This window comes from Pelophylax lessonae (assembly GCF_965119305.1).
Source record: "Pelophylax lessonae genome assembly, chromosome: 6".
Classification (NCBI taxonomy): Eukaryota; Metazoa; Chordata; class Amphibia; order Anura; family Ranidae; genus Pelophylax; species Pelophylax lessonae.
In genome coordinates this window covers 169,441,610-169,461,565 of record NC_138773.1, presented here as the reverse complement: position 1 = coordinate 169,461,565, position 19,956 = coordinate 169,441,610, and the positions used below count along the sequence as shown (strand labels likewise).

General features: G+C 47.0%; 1 protein-coding gene and 1 long non-coding RNA gene across 4 annotated transcripts in view; both read right to left on the bottom strand.

The window, feature by feature from the left end:
• The window catches only part of LOC309558327 (ubiquitin carboxyl-terminal hydrolase 22-A), a 247,512-nt gene extending 236,702 nt beyond the window's left edge, over positions 1 to 10,810 (bottom strand). Inside the window, exon 1 of one of the 3 annotated variants that reach the window (XM_082261386.1) lies at positions 10,149 to 10,810. The gene's annotated coding sequence lies outside the window, so the exon portion shown is untranslated. The remainder of the gene's footprint in view (positions 1 to 10,148) is intronic. The other 2 variants (XM_082261387.1, XM_082261388.1) reach the window with 2 other exon arrangements.
• Positions 1 to 19,956, bottom strand: part of LOC309558193 — a 1,089,490-nt gene that overhangs the window by 587,753 nt on the left and 481,781 nt on the right. The window lies entirely within an intron of this gene.

Sequence of the window (19,956 nt, the reverse complement as noted above, 5' to 3'; positions counted from 1 at the left end):
TTTTTTTCTTACTATAAAATCCTTTTCTCGGATGCTCCTTAACGGACACGGGGGGGGGGGGGTATACTTCCCACTTCCTGCTATAGGACTTGGGGTTATGTATTCTTCTGACCCCGCTTGTTACAAACTGAACTCAACAGAGGGGTGGGTGCTGTGTCTGTCAGTGATCAGAGAAAAAGGATTTTACGCTAAGACAAAAATCCAGTTCTTTCATTCATTGACGGACACCACTCCATATCTTCTTTGAACCTTGGGACGTCCAAAAGCAGTGTCAATATGAGGGGTGAGAAAACAGCAGTAGATCTAATTCCCAAAAATGCTAAATGTATCCAACCAGGTAAACTAGTAGCTCAACCAGGAACAACTGGAGATCACCAACCAGGGGAAAAAAAAAAAAAAAAGTACAGCCTCAAGAGGCAGGAGCCTCTGCAATGGCAGCCTGCAAAAAACTTTGTGGCCAAACGCAGCATCCGCAGATGCAAGTACATCCACCTTATAATACTGTGTGACTGTGTACAGACGACCCCGTGGCCACCTTGCACACCTGATGACGGAAAGGCCAAGGATGCACTAAGCGCCCTTGTAGAATGTGCCTTGAAAGGGAGGGGAGGAACCTGACCTCTGATGGAATAGGCCTGCACCACCATCTGCCTGATCTGGAAATGGTCGCAACAGATGCGGCCTGCCCCTTACGAGATCCATCCGTAAGGACAAACAAAATCGGATTTTCGACTCGACTCCTTCGCCGCAAGGTACACCCTGATTGCTTGAAACCACATCCAGGGAATGTAGGGCAATTTCTTTAGGATGTTTTGGCTCGGGGCACAAGGAAGGCAACACGTCTTCATTTGGGTGGAAACCCGAGAGAACCTTAAGAGACGACTGACCGGGACGCAACACCACTTTGTCCCTGTGAACCACCAGATAAAAAAAAAAAAAAAAGGAGACTGACAGGACAATGCAGCCAGCTCATACACCCTGCGTGCAGAAGTAATAGCCACCAAGAAGGCCACCTTCTGTGACAAAGCAGAGGAAGTTCTTGAATAATTTCAAAAGGTGGTTTTTGAAGAACCGACCGTACTAAATTGAGGTCACACAGACCTTACTAGAGGAGCCAAATGGCGAACCCCCTGGACGAAAATGTAAACCAAGTAATTTGCAGCCAACGGTCGTTGGAAAAAAGTTGCCAAAGCTGAAATCTAGCCCTCGATAGTGCCCAGAGCCAAGCGCTGATCTTACTGATGTGTTGTAGAAACTCCAGCAGACAGGACACGGAAAAGGAACGGGAAGGAACGGGAAGGAACGGGAAGGAACGGGAAGGAACGGGAAGGAACGGGAAGGAACGGGAAGGAACGGGAAGGAACGGGAAGGAACGGGAAGGAACACCCCCCCCCCCCAGACTGACAATGCTGTTGTCTAAAAGGTGCCCCCTGTGCGCCTTCATCCAGAGTGGGAGGACTCCAATATAGGTGGTGTGTTACTGGCCAGATCACCAGGGGAAACCAGAGGGAGAATAATAAATCCAAGTGCAGCCACCACATCTAAGAAATTTTAAGCTGCAATATACCGTATTATATTTTTGGTCTTGGGTTGAACACCGCTTTAGGGTTCTCCATCTAGCCTAGTGACCGTTATCAATGAAAAGGAGACCACTTTAACCAAAGCCACAAAAACGCAACACTAGACTCCCAAGTCTTCTTTCGTCTTCTGTTTATAAGATGGGGGTTCTTTTTAGGTGTCCAAATCACTGCCTGCATGATAGGGAAACTCCCTATTGGCTGTCATCTCAGGATCCAGAAGACTGAAAGAAAAAAAAAAAAAAAGACGATCCACAAAAGAAATGTTGATGTGGGGGGGGGGGGGATTGATCTCCCCTGCTGTAATATTTTAATTTGACAGCAGGGGCTCCCCAGCTCCCTCCATTAGAATACACAGATCAGCACTGCAGCAACCGCTGATCAAATGCTGGTTTTCCCATTCGACAGAAGCCAGTCGTTAGACCAGCTTCTGTTGAACAAAAACCAACATAAACCGAAAGTCTGCTTTTAATACCAAAAAGAAAAAAAAACACCTAGTTTTACAGAAAACAGTTTCAATTCTTGACTAAATGGAAAAGTAGAATTAAAAAAAAATATATATATATATATATATATGGGGGGGGGGGGTGCTGCAGTAAACTAGAACTGGCTTGAACACCCATTCCACTTCTAATCTTCCCTACATTTCCATTACTACTACTCTATCATGCTTCTTCCCACTCCTCATTCATCAAATGGGAAAAGAAAAAAAGAGGTCATGAAGCCTGGTTCACTCTGAGCTTGATAACACTGCACTTGTTTACTACTACACCTCGTGTTTTTCTATCACTATTGGATTTAGTAGGGTTGCATAGATAGATGTACAAATATTGGTGCCAATACTGAGCATCTGCCAGAGTACTTGTACTCCTGCAAATGCTCAGATACCTAAACCAATACCTTTGCAGTGCCATTTGAGCCCATACAGGTACTCGTACTGGCCGGAAAAAAAAAAACCCTCCCACACTGTCCTAGGCTTTAGGGTGCATATTACTTGTTTTTGAAACTCTTAACCACCATGGCATAGTATCTTGTTTCTGCAAAACTATGGAGAGGCGGGCATTCTGGGGGTTCTAACACTTCCTGCCCCAGGGCAACATTACTGCTTCTCTGCAAATACAGTACAATGAAAACTAACAGCCACCGCATCCAGAATGGTAAGCTACAAAAATACTTTTTTTTTCCTTGTGTTTATATACATATACAGTACTTTAAGTCAGACATTAAGGCTGTAAAGAAACCCACAATTATTTAATCCAGTAGAAGGACCTCATTTTACAGGATAAGAGCAGTAATCAAAAAAATAACCAAAACATAATTTAAATAAAGTATTTGCCAGGAAAATAAGTCCATTATAGAAAGCCTAGATTCACCAGTCATACTCAAGCACAAAAAAAAAAAAAAAAAAAAAAGATTTGAATTATTTGCCATTTCAGATGGCTCCAGATTAAGGCCCCTTTCACAGACTCGGCTTGCTCCCCGCTGAGCAGGCGGATGACTGGTCTGTCTCCGCTTACTGTGCAGAAAACGGACCTGTCAAGAGTCCCGTTCTCCTCTATAGGGAGATTGGATGAAAACGGACCGCCTGTCCGTTCATCAGATCCGACCCGCTGGATGGATGACAAACATATCGCCATGTCTGTTTTCAGCAGACCCATGCGCTGACATCCACCTCCCCATAGAAGATAATGGGTGGCTCGATTGGGTCTGCCTGAAAAATGGACAAGCAGACCTGCGCTGTCAACTCGTGTGAAATGGGCCCAAGATAAATCTGACGCATTTAGAAAAAAAAAAAACCCCGTCAATATGAAAAATAACGTGCTTATAAACTTTTTTTTTTTTTTTCTCTCCATTTAAAAAAAAAAAAAAAAAATGTTCTAGTTACCTGCTCAGTGCAATGATTTTACGCAGAGCAGCCCCAATCCTCCTCTTTGGTGGTCCCCCACTGGTGCTCCTGGCTCCTCTTCCTGAGTTCCCACCATAGCATGCCACTTGCTATGGGGGGCTCTGGCCAATGGCTCCCGCTGCGGTCAGAGGCAATAAGGAGTGAGAGCTGCTCTCGTGCACATTGTGGGATCGAGGTCAGGATCAGGTAAATTTAAAGGAGGGGGGGCAGTAAAAGCCACGCCGAGGTGTTTTTTATCTTAACGCAGAAAATGCACGAAGGAAAAAAAACATTCAGCCTTTAAAACCACCTTGAATTGATAAAAAAAGCACACAATATTTACATCTATGGCAGAAACTTCATTCTTTCTAAACTATGGATAAAGCACCACTTCCTGGTGTGTCAGATTTCCGATTTCCAATGTGCACTGTGGTTCCATCCACCAGTCCATATTCCACTAATGTGTCCTATAGTGTTGTACAGGCTCTCCAGCAGGCAGCGACCTTAATGGTCATTCTCTTGCAGAGCTATGGCTAAAAATGGATATCCAACACTTCTGCCTTTGTCTGATGTTTAGTCCCTTGCTGGGAGCTGTACGTCTGTAAGCCCCTACTTTACTACAGGAAACCGATTTTCCCCAAAAGAAAGAAAATCTTCAAATGTTGAGTTCAGATCCACTTTCAGTAAAACACGGATGCATATTAAAAAGGGGACTAGCCCAAATTAAAATGTGCACTTGTCAAAAGAGAAATGAGGAGGAGGTTGTCATTTCTGGCCTCATTTTGAAAAGGATTTTTGCTTGGCTATGTCTGCCTTTAGTCTCAGAACAAGCATGCAATAGATTAGAAGTAGAAAGTGTGAAGATCCCCTTGTCTATATCCTTTCAGAAAGTGCCGATGGTTGGACTGTCTATGCCACATCCCTCATGTACTGTAGAGAATATTTCCCCCTGGGGGGGGGGGGGGTTTAAGGCATGTGGCGTTAGCACCACATGCCTTAAAAGTCCCAACACCAAGGGGGAAACTATTCTCTACTTGTCTATATACTCGTTCTAGATCAGTAACTGAAAGTACTGAAGCCAAAGCAGGACAGTAAGGGAACTAGCATTATCAGCCTATTATAATAAAAATTATTATATATATATATATATATATATATATATATATATATATATTTTTTTTTTTTTTTTTTAATGACTGATTTCTTTAGCGCTCCATTAAAGCACGCGCAATTTTTTCATGCGTTGGCAAGGACTGTGTTGCTGCAGCCCTTTCACAGTAAACTGGCCTGGAACAAGCGTCATACAAAACAAAGGCCTGCACTTTTCAGCAAAGCAGCACACCACGTAGAACATTTAAATATGTGCAATATAGTGTGCTGAAGATCAGGTATGTTTGTTTACAACAGTATTGGTCAACTACCTTGATATTTGGGGGTGTTCAAATGCAGCCTTTGGCATAGTCCACCACCATTATGGAATGGCAATTTCAATTTTTATTAAAACAAGTTGTACTTATCGGCTCAGTATAGCACGGAGCGGTCCCTTAACATATCCGGAGTCCTCCACCAGTGCTGTCCACGCCTCCTCGTTTGTGTCTCCATAGCAAGCTGTGTGTAATGGGGGCACACATGCTCCCAAGTTGGGCTGTGTGCATCCACAGACAAAGCAGCTCCACCATGTTGATCTCAGAGTAAATACCCAAGCAAGGAAAGCACTGGCTACTGGGGCTCAAGGGCCTTGAAGTTAACCACACCAAATACACAAATGAAATTCATTCATGGCAGCTGTTTTTATCTGTTTAAAGCGGAGCTCCACCCAAAACGGGAAGCTCCACTTGTTTGCATTCTCCCCCCCCCCCCCCCCCCAATCCAGTTTGCTCCAGAAGGAAAGGATAACTTTTCTTTCTGATCCCCTAAGGCAAATCAGATGCTCCCCAGATCAACAGTTTGCAATACTATTACTTATACATGTTAAAAAAAATAAAATAAATTCACTATTATTGGCTCCTTGCCTTCCTTTTGAGCACTTGATCGAGGGGGGACCTGTACATAGAGGCTGGTGATCTGTGTGAAAGGCTCTGCTGACCCGTCCACCTCTATTGGCCAATTGGTTGATTAGCCACTACATATTTGAGGCTCTAATATATCCGAAATCTGGTGAGTGGATCCCCAAAAGGGTCTTTTTGAAAGCACTTTGGCACCTGTGTGGAGCACTTGAAGCACCTAATTCTGAGTGGACTATATATAATTTTTGGACTGCACAAGATTCAGCACTTTGGCACTATATATGAATTTAACTGCACTGTTGTCACTAGTGCACTTTACTATTTATATTTTATTATTTGGGAATTATTCATATTTATCACTTTATATACGCCTGGTAGCGCTGTTTTTATACTTCTTACAATTTTTCTTGGTTTTTACCTTGTGAGCAGCAGTTGCAGGTGACACCATTTTATGCTTATTTAGTGCGGGTTTTAATATATACTTTTTACACTTTTGTCACCCAGGAATTGTCTCACAAGCAGGAGCATCCCGCAGGAGGTGGGATACACACCATTACAGGTAACCCCCTCCCCCCTTTTTTTTTGATACTCCAAACATTTTCTAATTAGCTCCAAGCTAAGGGCTTGCTCACATTAGTGGTTGGGGGCAGTAAAATCCTGCAGTTGAGCCATGGTTTTACCACTCCCCTTTAGCTACAGAGGTGTCTACATGCCACATTAGGAATTATACCCCCTGTCACTTTTAGCAGATGCATGACCCATTCAAGTGAAAAGGACAGCTCTGCAAGCACCCTTTAACCTCATGCAATGCACATGGTTTTGGCAGCTAGTGCAGAGTTCAAGGGGAGCAGGCAGTGAGGAAACTATACATTGCCCGCCACCTCCACCTGTCAAATGCTCTCTGAAAAGCAATCTTAAAGGGTAACTCCACTTTCGTGGGGAAAAAAATAGCAAATTAAAGAAAAAAAAAAAATTATATATATATATATATATATATATATATATATATACACATACACACACTGTATATAATTGTGACACATCTAAGGGCTCTTTCACACGGGCGTTCCGATCAGATCCGCCTGTCAGTTTTTTTAAGCGGATCTGATCAGATGCCCCATTCAGCCCTATGGAGCAGCGGATGTCAGCGGTGACATGTCCGCTGACACCCGCTGCCATCCACATCCAATCCTGTCTGTGAAATCCGGACGGATGGAAACCCTATTTTCCATCCGTCCTGGGGATGGGATCGGATGAGAGCAGACAGGCGGTCCGCTCTCATCCGATTCCCCATAGAGAACAGCGGGGCTCTGACACCTCCCTCTCCGCACACACTGTGTGGAGACGGAGCTGTCATCCGCCAGCTCAGCGGGGATCGGCGGATCGACCCTCGCTGAGCAGAGCACGGTTCGCAACCGCAATGGAATGCGGACCGTGTGAAAGAGCCCATATTGTAATTGAATGTTTTTAAAAATTACCTTTTCTTTTCAATCTGCAGCTGTTGTAATTTTCTGAAAATGCAATATGGCTACCTGGAGCTGTTCTGTACACAGAATGTGTACTGACCACACCCCAGAAACATTTCATTTCCTGCTTGTGTGATTGGCTCGCCAATTTTCCCAGAAGTCTGCATTAAGATACAAGTCAGATTTCTGGCATCCCCTGCAACAAAAATGTCATTTTTGGTGAGATACTTCCAATAGTAACACATCTAAAGGGATGCAGACCCAGTAGCTTCCCTCAGAGCCCTACAGCTGCCTAGATAATTATGAAACCACTCCCATTAGACCCACTCAACGCAGAGGAAGAAATTATTTCTTCAGAACAAAACAAAAAAAAAAAAAAAAAAAAAAAAAAAAAAAAAAAAAAAAGTAGGAATCTGCAACAAAGTTCACTTTTGAAACATGTTACACCTGTTTTCAGGGTATTATATGTTCCAGCATCTGCAGCTTCCCCCCTCCCTTGTCACAGCAGTCCAGAGATCTTCTCCCTGCACCCGCTGCCACCATTTGAAAACAGCACGGCCATGAGGGGCCCCGCCCACACAGCCAGGTCATTCATTCACAGTTTCCTGTACAAGTACCGGCTGATGACTTAATCGTTTTCAAAAAGCTGCGAAGGTTCTCTCCTAACTGTCTGCCCATACAAAGTACGAGCAGCCAGCTAACTTAAGAGTCTGAAGGAGTCTGGACAAAGCACCCATGATCTGCTTAATGCGGTTGCAATGCTCTGCAGGCTGCTTAGGAAAATAATTAATTTTTTTACCTGCAAGAAATTGCTTTTATTTTAGGGTCAACATTTCCTTCAACACAGATTGCGCTTCAGAGAGCAAAGCAAGTGTGAACAAGCTTTACAGTGGTTCTAAAGCCTGAAAGTGGGTGTAAACCCATTTAAAAGACTTACCTATAGGTAAGCCTATATTAAGGCTTACCTATAGGTGCTATAAATATCGCCTAAACATGCACCGTTTAGGAGATATTTATAGTGCATGCAGCCGATGACATCGGCGCATGCGCTCTGAACGAACGGCCACTCGTGCCGTTTCTTCAGAACCCCGTTCCGTGAACGGCGGCTCCCGCACAGCAGTGATGTAATCGCACCTCCGGCAAATCAGATGGCCGGAGGACGCGAAGCAGGGACGACCGAACATGTCAGCTGTCCTGTCGCTGAGAGGGTGGCACTGCGGGGGCTTTGTTTTAAGGTAAGTACTTCATAATGAGCTAGCATGTGATGCACACTAGCTCATTATGCCTTTGACTACAGGTTTTTTTTTCTCATTTTTTTCCAGAGGCTTTACTTCCTCTAAATGTTTTTCACCTTAGGCTCCTTTCACACAGGCGGACCGTTCAGATCCGCCTGTCAGTTTTTTTTGACGGATCTGAACAGATCCCCCAAGCATTCCTATGGGGCATCGGATATCAGCGGAGACATGTCCGCTGACATCCGATCCGTCAAATCTGGACAGATGGAAACCCTATTTTCCATCCGTCCAGCAGATCGGATGAGAAAGGACCGACAGTCTGTTCCCATCCGATTTCCCCCATAGAGATGCATGGGGAACTGACAGCTGTGTCTCCGCACAGTGCGGAGACACAGCTGTCATCCTCCTGCTCAGCGGGGGATCGATCCCCCGCTGAGAAAAACTGACTCCTTCCGACGGACAGAGTGTGAAAGGAGCCTTAATGTATTCTATGCATTAAGGTGAAAAGACTGCTTTTGCTCCCCCCCATCCTCCTTTTTTGTTACCAGAGCTTGATCTGATTCAGCGATGTGCACAAGCACAGCAGCTCCCACCGCTCTCTCCTCATTGGCCCACTGCTGTCAATCAAATCCTGTTACACAGGAGTGGGGGGCGAGTCTCGCTGTCTGTATCAGTGGATGCAACAGCTGGGATAGGGAGCGAGCATGCACAGGTGCCCCCATGAAAAACAGCTTTCCGTGGGGGCACCCAATAAAGTGGAGAAGATCAGGGCTTGCTCTATGCAAAACTACACAGAGCAGGTAAGTATAGAGGTTTGTTTTAATACAAATAAATAAATAAAAATCTTTAGAACCACTTTAAGGCCTCTTTCACGCGGCCGCTTCAGGTTTTTTGTCCGCTGCGGCACTCTTTTTTTTTAATGGACACCCGGTCCGTATATCATCCCATCCGTTTGCAGATGATATACGGACATAATGTTAGTCTATGGGGATTGCGGATGACACCACCTGACATCCAATTTTGCATCAGTTCCGTTTTTTTAACGGAGGAAAAATAGGGTTCTGTTCCGTTCCAAAAAAAGGAACAGAACTGAAAGGACGCAAATCGGATGACATTCGCAATCCCATTGACATGCATTATGTCCGTATATCACCCGCAAACAGATGGGGTGATATACGGAACGCCTGTGTGAAAGAGCCCTTAAGCAGATGGGTACACATTAAAAATAATCAAATGTATACACTTTCCTGTACTTGAGTGTTTACATCCATTTCATTCCTAAAAAGTCATCAATATGACCCTCTCAGGTTACCAACCTAATCAGCAAGCATATCAGGAGGAAAATCTGCAGCACACATATTGCTAACAAGGTTCATAGATGGGGATGAAGCACACTGCAACATCATTGGGTCCAGTTGATGGCAGATGAATGTCCAATCCTGTTTCATCAAGACTCCTAAAGTCAACAAGAACATAGCGGCTGTCATTACTGGACCTGTCACACCGGGAATCCCTCAATCTATGGAACAATTGACATGATGTGTAACGTGTTCCATGGATCCAGGAATGGATCCAGGACTGGGGGATCCATACATGTGTGGAGTCATGGGCAGGAGAGCACACTGATCAGCAGCCCAGGCCGGGCATTTTGCGCAGGTAGACACACCCCGCCGGCTGAGATCCCCCTGACCATAGACAAGGTAAACAAGGGCAACACTGGAGATCCATCCCGATGCTGCGTCTGCTCCCAGACAGAACAGAAAAGGTAGAGCCCGGCTCATTGTCTCCCATTGGAAGGGCAGAGCGGCTGGAGGCGGTGTAGTGAGGGGAAAGACTCTGCTTGACCCGGCTATAGAGACCCTGCGGCACGCCGTCTATGAGGAAACACAAAGCTCTCCAGCTGCCATGATCCTCCACACACAGGTAGAACGCTGCCCTCCACTATGCCCCTTCTCTGTGTGATGTACACAATGCCATACCTGCCCCGTACCTCCACCCTGTGGGGTCGCTCCCCACTCCCTCCTCCTTCTCCTCCTACTCGTGTCTCCGCCTCACCCGCCTGGGATGCAGACAAAGCGCCTGACGCCACTGCGTAGAGCACGAGGAAGAGGCAACTCCGGGCCCGGTTGGCATGCAGTTGGCAGCGACAAGTTGCTGGGTGCGATTCTCACGGCCTCTCTTATTGCCAGGACTATCTCCGTCTCCCCAGGCGATGCAGACCAGGAATCCCACCTCTCCCGCCGGCCGCGCCACACGACGAGGCAGGACCGACCTTCTCCCGGAGCCTTTCAAGGCAAATCAAACTGCTATTGGCTCAGCCTTCTGCCACTCACTCTGGTCGCCACCCACTACGGCCTGTTCGCTGTTTTCTGCGCATTCACTGGGCCTATGAACCGCCAATCATTATTTGTGGTCCCGCCCAAATATTGCGAGAGGGTTCCTGTCGGGGCTTGCGATTGGTTTGAAGAGACGTCACTCGTTGGGGCGTGTTCCTCCGCCCGAGTGAGTGAAACGGGCGGAAAATGATTGGCAATACAATCAGTCTATCGCTGGGCAAGTGTTACTGCCGGGTTCTGCCCACACTGTGCCGGCTACGCAATGATGAGGTCACTTCCGCTACAGTGCAGCTGCCTTGATTATTTCCTGCAGGTTAAGAAAAGGAGGAAGTGTTGTAATTGGGTCTTGGGTAGATTAGGTTTAACTTTAGCCTGTGAGAGATGTGACATTTATGTGATTGAATTCCTAGCAGAAATAAACATAGCTGAATTCCAAGGATGGATTTCTTTTCATTGTTTCATTGCTCCATCTTTTCCCAATATGAGGATGCATATGCCATACATGAAGGACAGCTGTGGCAATGGAGAATCACTAATAGCTGAGCAGCTTCCCTGCAGCATAGTGAACACAGGGTGCAGCTTCCTTTGCCCCAATGCCATTCACAGAACGAGTTTTCTGTATGATGGGGAGGTGGTGTGGTTACATCATGACCACCTCTTTATCTATTCAGAGAATGCTTTGTATTCACTGAGGAAAATGTAAGAGGCAATATATGGATTGTCTGTGAAGGTTCTCATTTATCAGGAAATGTCCATATGCGGCTTTAGCTGAAAACAGTTATATAAAACACTTCCCACCTCACACAAGCCTGTAGATGTTAGATGCAAGCCTTATAACACACTTTCCCTAACCATAGCTGAACACCAAAGAGATTCTTTTCATAACAACACTTTTACAATAAAGCCCCGTACACACGCAACGATTATCGGCCGACCGATCGTCCGTCTTTTGTCCAGAGTGGTGTTTTGTTGGTTGGAATGTGCCTAGACTGCACACGAATTTTCTCGCCCAACAAAATTCTACTTCAGAAGTGATGTCATGTGTTGGTTTGCTTTCTTTGTGTTCTTTCTTCTCTGAGCATGCCCAGTCTTGCTCATTAGATTTTTCCCTGTCGAAATCTGTACTGACTGCACGAAAATCGGCCGTGTTTTGACGGCGGACAAAAATTTTATAGCCTGCACACCAGATTTTTTTTGGCCGAAAAGTCGGAGTCGGTTGTCGGAAGCATCATACTAACAAGCCGAAAATCGGCAGATCGCTGGTCGGATGAAAGTTCCCTGCTGATTTTCGACGCGTGTGTACGAGGCATAAGAGGGAGAACACACAGGGCATATGCTAGAGTTACTTAACCACTTGACTACAGCGCACTTTCACCTCCTTCCTGCCCAGGCCAATTTTCAGCGCTCTCACATTTTGAATGACAATTGCACGGTCATGCTACACTGTACCCATATGACATTTTTATCATTCTTTTCACACAAATAGAGCTTTATTTTGGTGGTATATAATCACCTCTGGGTTTTTTATTTCTTACAAAAAAAAAGACACATTTTGGAAAAAAAAAAACGTTTTTCTTATTTTGTGTGAGTAAATTTTGAAAATAAATAATTTTTCTCCTTCGCTGATGTGCGCTGATGAGGCGGCACTGATGGGGACTGAAAGGGCTGCACTGATGAGGTGGCACTGATGAGGTGGCACTTATGGGCACTGATGAGGAGGTACTAATATGCCGCACTGATGGGCACTGAGAGGCGGCACTGATGGGCAGCACCATCAGTGCCCATAGTGCTGCCAGTCACTGCCCATCAGTGCCTAAATGAGCAGGCACTGATTGTGGGCACTGACTGGCAGCACTATGGGCACTGATTGTGGGCACTGATGGTGGGCACTGATGGAGGGGAAGTAATTGGCACTTTATTTACATTTTGTGTAATCAGGGCACTGATGATTAGTGTCCTGATTACTTGTACTTGTCTCCCCTATGAGGAGGAGCCGCTGATCGGCTCTCCTCGCCTCACACTCTGACAGTACCAAGATAAAATTGATGTCCTTTTTTTCACACAAATAGAGCTTTCTTTTGGTGGTATTTGATCACCTGTGTGAGTTTTATTTTTTGCGCTATAAACAAAAAAAGAGTGACAATTCTGAAAAAAAAACTATATTTTTCACATTCTGCTATATAACATTCCCAAAAAAATAATTAAAAATCTAATTTTTTCATCCTTTTAGGCCAATTTGTATTCTGCTACATTTTTTGGGTAACAAAAAAAAAATCGCAATAAGCGATTGGTTTGTGCAAAACCAATTTTTATTTTTAGTAGTATTGGTGGTGATTTTTAGCGGGACTGCGACATTGCAGCAGATAGATTGGACCCCTAACTGACATTTTTTTACACATTTGGGGGTACCAGTGACATTACTACAGTAATCAGTGCTAAACATATGCACAGTAACTGTAATAATGACATTGGCAGGGAAGGGGTTAACCTAGTGGGTGATCAAGGGGTTAAATGTAAGCCTAGGGGAGTGATTACTAACTGTGGGGGGGTTGGGCTTTTGAAATGACCATAGAGACCTGTGATCCTGTATAGAAGGATCAAAGGCGCTCTGTGATCATTTCAGAGAGAAGAACGTTCAACTGTGTTTACAACAGCTGACCGTTCTTCTCTCTCATCGGGGAGCGATCGCGGGTGGCCAGTGGCAATCGCGGCTGCTGACCCCGTGCATCGTCATCCCCACTGCCTTGTCAGGGCGGTATCGCGCCGCCGGCAGCGCACGCTCCTCCCCAGCACCAGGCGCGCGACCAACGTACCCCATACGTCGGTTCGCGCAGGAGGGGCTGCCTGCTGCAGTATAGCTGCAGCAGGCGGTCCGGAACTGGTTAAGGGAACAGGATCAATTTTTTTTTTTATAGTAACAACCACTTTAAAGCGGAACTAAAGTCAGAGATACCTACCCTTCCAACAGTCCTTCTCGTGCCAGTATCTTCTCTTGTTTGCTGGTTTACAGGCCTCTTCATTGGCCAGGACCCGTTTTTTTTTTTTTTCCTAGAAAAACTTTTCAGAAAAATTTAAAAGATTTAGAGTGGAGTAGTTTTACATATTCAAAGTCATTTTGTTACACTTATAACGTGAAATACAGTGTACAAAAAAAATATTAAGCTTAAATTCAGTAAATAAACTAAACTCGCTTTTTAAAACTTTTTTCATTAAGTGCCGGTTCACACTAGGTCGCTCCGACCTCGGGGGCGACCTGTGAAGTCGCGTGCAGCGCGACTTCGGCGCGACTTGCACGGACTTAATATAATGAATGTCTATGTAAGTCGCTCCGAGGTCGCCCCGAAGTAGTACAGGACCCTTTTTCTAAGTCGGAGCGACTTGTGTCGTTCCTATTAGAACGGGTCCTGTAGCACTGCATGGACCGCGACGGACCGCGACTTGTCAGGCTGACAAGTCGTCTGACAAGTCGCGGTAGTGTGAATGGACACTAAAGATAACACCATAGAGTACAAGCGTTACAAAGTATAAACTGTTTAACAATGTGGTACACTCCGAAGTTAGAAACATATTTTAAGCCCCGGTTCACACTAGGGCGACCTGTGAGGCGACCTGGTCGCCTCACAGGTCGCCGCAGGTTGCCTCCCATAGGAAAGCTGCGGACCCGTTCTAATAGGAGCGACACAAGTCGCTCCGACCTAGAAAAAGGGTCCAGAGCTTCTTTGGGGCGACCAGGAGGCGACCGCCATAGACTTCAATGTTATGAAGTCCGTGGCGGCCGCTCCGAGGTTGCGGCGCGCTGCTCGCCCCGCGATCTCGGAGGTCGCCCCTGCAAGTAGCGTCGCTCATATGTGAACCGGCGCTAAGGGTTTCATACATTATGCATATGGTAATACAACAACAAAGTATACATAAACATAGAGCATATTGAAACAAACAAAAAATGCATATGTGGGGTTCCCTGTAGTACAGTCAGGGGCAGACTGGCAACTTTCAGGCCAGGGGGCAAGCACATACCAGAGGACCATGGTGCAGCGACTCGGCCACCCTCCCACTCTCTCTCTTCCCGTCTTCCTCCTGACCCCATTCCAGGCTGAAGCCTTGCTCCAGGTACTCTCTACTCAACGGCTGAATCCAGGTTCCCAACCTGGCCAGCAGGGGGGGCGTATGGGGGGGAGCTAGGACAGCTCGTTGGGGCTGGCCAGGGTAGGAGAGTCTCGTGTGGGGCATGGAACCGGCCTCTGCTCAGACACAGTTTACACCATCCATGCTGGGGAAAGAGGCCTGCACTGTCCTTGTCTTCATCCCACACTCAGTAGGTCAGTGGCAGAGACTTTTTACTTCTCTTCACCAGGAATGAATAAGGCATGTTGTGGCAGAAACGGTGCAGCCTTTTTACAGGGCATCAGAGCGGCCCGGGGGGCAATTGCCCCTCTGCCCCCTGGCCCAGTCCTCCCCTGAGTACAGTGATGGTGAGGTACAGAAAGCTCCATTGTGCTTGGAGTGACTGATAAAGATGGAAAGATGGAAATAATGATAGATAGAAATAAAAGAGAGGAAAGCGCAGAGAAGAGGGAGGAGGGGGTAATGTTCGGAGTCCCTCTAAGGCCAAATAGCACTCTGTAGTTCAACAACAATGATAAAGTGTGTTAGATTTGCAGGAAACAGCTAGGGTTCCAGCGGAGATTTGTTAAATGTAGGCAGTGTAAGCTGAGGAACAGGTAGAAGGTACAAAGCTCCCTGGGATGAGCAATCTTTCAGGCACAGATACCAAAATCCAGTGAGGTAGTGTCAAACAGTGCAGTGTTTTTTGGTGCTATATATAAGTCAATATACAGGTGCTGTACAGTGTTTTAAGAAAAACAAGCAGGGAGAATAATAACCAATCAAAAACCTAGCCGTGTCCTGGCACTAACTAACAGGCTGAGAAAGCCTACAGCTTGTCAGCTTCCACATACACAACTTGTCAGGTTTTTTTACCAACCTTCTGCTCTCCCAGACAAACGTTGTCTGATTTCCCAGGGTGAAAGCACTGGCTGGCTGTCTCAAGTGAGTTTAAATTGGCCTGGGGGAGAGGACCAAGATCCAAACTGGATCCTGGGTCAGAGATCCCTAAACGTGTATGAAAGGTGCCTAGGAGATGTATAAACCCCGAACAGGACTTTTCCCTACTCTCTGGGATGCTCTGCTACAGCAGCAAATATTTATCCACCCACGGCTGCAAATTTTTAGATGCTTTGGTATGCAGAATGGCAGTGTGGCCTCAACCTTGCTATGTATTATAAATTGGGTAATCCAATGTTTCGTTTCAAGGATGCATATTGTAGAGCTTTTCCAAGCTTTGGCATTTGTCTGGTTTGGCATTTGAAGGTGGTTATGTACATGAGAAGTTTGAATTACACTGTTGTGAGGTCATCAGGGCGTATGTTTAATATTGCTATGGTTGAGTCTGGCTGGATTTGGGTATCCAGTAACACAAAACATGCTAAATACCTCAGAATGTAAAGAAAAAGGGGTTCAAATGAGCCCCTTTTTCTAGATGGGATGGCGGCAGGCTTTTTGTAAAGATAAGCATCCTTTAGTCATTACAATAGGTTACTAGGCAGATTTAGGTGGGCTAGCCAGTGTATGGTCAGAATAAGCCCCAATCACTGTGGGGCTTATTCTGTAGCTAGGAAGAATAACATTTAAACTGGTTTTTTCTTGTTTTCTCCCGCCCTTGAGCCTGCCCAGGATCTATTTAAAGGGGGGCTCAGCTCCTGAAGCACCACTTACCTCAGGAAGAACGTCGTGTCAAGTTGAGAAGTTTTGTTCCAGCTCTTCTGTCAAGATGAGTCTCATCCGCCAGCTGATCGAGAGGGCCGGGGAAGCGGGTTCCGAAGATTGGATCCGGCGCTGTCTAGCCATGTCTTCTTCGTCGTCCTGTCCGGTGGAGCCTCTGCCCGTTGATGCTTGTGTCCCGGAGTCGGTGTCTTCTGGCGGATCCAACGGTGAAGCGGATGTCGTCGCCGGGTCAAGTAGAGCGGATGTCGTCACCGGGTCAAGTCTGCGCAATGATGATCTCATCGAGTCAAGCGGGCGCCCGGAAGCCGTCACCGGGTCAAGGAGCGGACCGGATGTCGTCGGAGGTCGGAGGGCATCTTCAACACCGGAACCGGCGGAGGAGGATCGTCCTTCGGTCGGGGGTCGGCGCGGCGCGCCGAAGACTCGCGGTGAGGAGGCCGTCCCGGCGAAGAGGAAGAGGGCACCCCGCCGCCGCTACTCACCACCCGCCGCCCGGAGGGAGTCATCCGTCGTCGGGAAGGAGCCGCCGGTCGTCCGGGGAGAGCCGCCCGTCGACAGAAGGGAGCCGCCCATCGACCAGAGGGAGCCGTCCGTCGCCCGGAGGGAGCCATCCGTCGCCCGAAGGGAGTCGTCCGTCGCCCGGAGGGAGCCGCCCATCGTTCGGAGGGGGCCGCCCATCGCCCGGAGGGAGCCGCTCGTTGCCGGGAGTGAAGGAAGATTCAGCTCGGCATCGTTCCCCGCCGGTGGGCTAGTCGAGGCCCCGGCGTCTTCACGGCACCCGGTTCCTGTGCAGCAGCAGCATGGAGTTCGTCCCCCCGTCCCGGGGCCAGGTGAGGCAGCTAATTTTTTCCCTCCTCAGGTGGTTTCCCCTCCTTTGGCCGTACCATACCTCATGGATCGGGACATAGCGCCCGCCGGGTTGGATATGCAGGCTGGGCAGGGATTATCTGGAGGGGGGGTGGGTGTGTCTCCTCTGGCCTCTGCCACCGAAATGTCAGCGATTCTGTCTGACTTCCTTAAGGAATTTAAGCAGGTTTTATCTGCTGCCCCTCAAGTTATTGGTGGCCCGGTGCCCGCAAGGGGGGGGGAGGTGGCTGTATCTAGTGCGTCTGCTGACGCTCGGGTGCAGGCATCTTCCCCTTTAGATGTGTGGGCGCCATCTAGTGGCCTTTTAGGAATTAGCGCGGTGCCTAATCCGCCTTCTAGTTTGGCCTCTCCTCTGGCAGATCCTCCTGCTTCTGTCGCCCTGGCCAGGACTCAAAATCTCCCTGAGGTGTGCCTCAGGGAGGCTTTGACTTGTGAGATGTCCCCTCTGGGTTTTCACCTATCCGATTCTGTGAAGGAGAAAATCTGGAGTGGTCTGTATGTTGACATGCTTTCTTTGCTGCCTTCAGCTAAGGAGTTTGTCTCCAAGGGTGACAAGAAGGACAAGGAGGAGCGGAGACGCCCAGTGACAAAAAATTTTTATAATTGGCTGCAAGCGTTTTTTATATATGCGGCTGTGCTTTGTGAGAAGCACCCTTCCAAATGTGTTGGTCTTTTCCAGCATTTGGATATCGTGTTAGAAGCCTACAAAAACTTTGGCGGGACGGCTTGGTTCTCTTATGATGTCGCCTTCCGCCAGAAGCTGGCTGTGCAGCAGCATTTGAAGTGGGGTGTCAAGGATATCAGCCTTTGGCTGGATCTGTTGTTACCCCAGAAGCCTTCCTTTAGTAGACAACCGTCTACAATTACTCAGCAGCCTACTCCTTCTCATTCCTTTCGCAAAGGGGTCTGTTTCAGTTACAACGACTCTCAATGCAAATGGCCTGGGAATTGTAGATATAGACACGAATGTGCATTCTGTGCGGGCTCGCACCCAATTGCCAAGTGTTTTAAAAGAATGCAGAGTTCCCAACCTGCAGGGGGTTTTTCAAAAGGCAACAACCCCGGTGAAACTGTGCGCAATGCTCCCGTGGCTTCTGCGATACCCCGACAAGGTGAAAGCCACGCTGGTAATTGAGGGTTTCACTTGTGGTTTCTTTTTGCCTGTTTTTAAAGGCACGGGTTGCACTCTGGTAAAAAATCTGAAATCTGTTGCTTGCCTTGAGGATGTGGTTGCTGAAAAGATTTGCAAGGAGTTGCAGGCGGGCCGGTTTGCTGGCCCTTTTGAATCACCTCCATTTCCCGGTTTTCGCATATCTCCCCTCGGTATTGTTCAGAAGTGGGAACCTAATTCCTATCGTCTCATCCATCATTTGTCATTCCCCTTTGGGGAGTCTTTAAATGATGAGATCAGCGAAGACGAAGCTTCTGTGCAGTATTCTTCCTTTGAGGATGCCTTGGTGATTTTGCGAGGTTTGGGAAAGGGGGCATTGCTGGCGAAGACGGATATAAAATCCGCTTTTCGCCTGCTGCCAGTCCACCCTTCTTCCTTTAACTCCTTGGGGTTTTTCTTTTGGAATCAATTTTTCTTTGATAGGTGCCTTCCAATGGGATGCTCCCTTTCTTGTTTTTATTTCGAATGTTTTTCCACTTTTTTAGAATGGGTTGTGTCCAGCAGGTCGGGCTCTTCTTGTCTCGTCCATTATTTGGATGATTTTTTGTTCATGGGTAGAGCGGGGTCATCTGACTGTTTGCATTTGCTTGAAAATTTTTTTGACATTTGTGAACAGTTCGGGATCCCCTTGGCACATGAAAAGACGGAGTGGCCATCTACTGAGGTACAATTTTTAGGTATTCACATAGACTCAGCTTTGATGGAATTTAGGTTGCCCCGGGAAAAAGTGGATAAATTGACATCTTGTTTGTTGAATATGATTCGCAAGAAGAAGGTTACTTTGAAGGAGATGCAGTCTCTTTTGGGGCTGCTGGCTTTTGCTTCTCGGATTATCCCTCTGGGAAAGTTATTTGCCAGGAAGCTCTATGCTGCTATCTCCGGTCTTAAATCACCTACTGCGCACGTCCGCCTGTCCTCTGATGTCAAGGAGGATATGCTGGTTTGGGTGCAGTTTTTGATTTATTTTAATGGCAGGGCAGTATGGCAAGATGAGTTTGTCACCGATCAGGACTTCTGTCTCGCGACGGATTCAGCGGGCTCGGTGGGTTTTGCCGCCATTTGGCGAACTCATTGGTGTGCTGACTCCTGGCCTGACAGATGGCAGCGATTGGGTTACACTCGCAATAGCGTGCTGTTGGAGCTTTTCCCAATCGTGGTGGCCCTTGAGGTTTGGGGTTCACATTTTCAGAATAGGCGCATTTTGTTTCGCACTGATAACAAAGGGGTGATGTTTGCCATTAACTGCTTGCCTTCCAAATCTCCTCCTGTTGTGAATCTTTTGCGGTACCTTGTATCCCGTTGTTTAAAATTGAACATATGGATAAAGGCCGCTTATGTGCCTGGTAAGGATAACGATTTGGCAGATTCTTTGTCTCGTCTGCAGATGGAGCGATTTTTTCGGCTATTTCCAGACGCGGATCAGGTGGGTTGTCGTTACCCGGCACGGCTATGGGGCATTGTGTAGATCTGGTTTCCCTTAATATCGCAGGTTCTCTGGCCCCAGCTACCCTAGCCGGATATCAATCGGCTTGGGATCTTTGGTTGGCCCATCTGTGTTCCATGGGTGAATCTCCTGATAAATTTTCAGAACATCTAGTTTTGTCGTTTTTGAATTTTTTGTTTGCAAAGGAA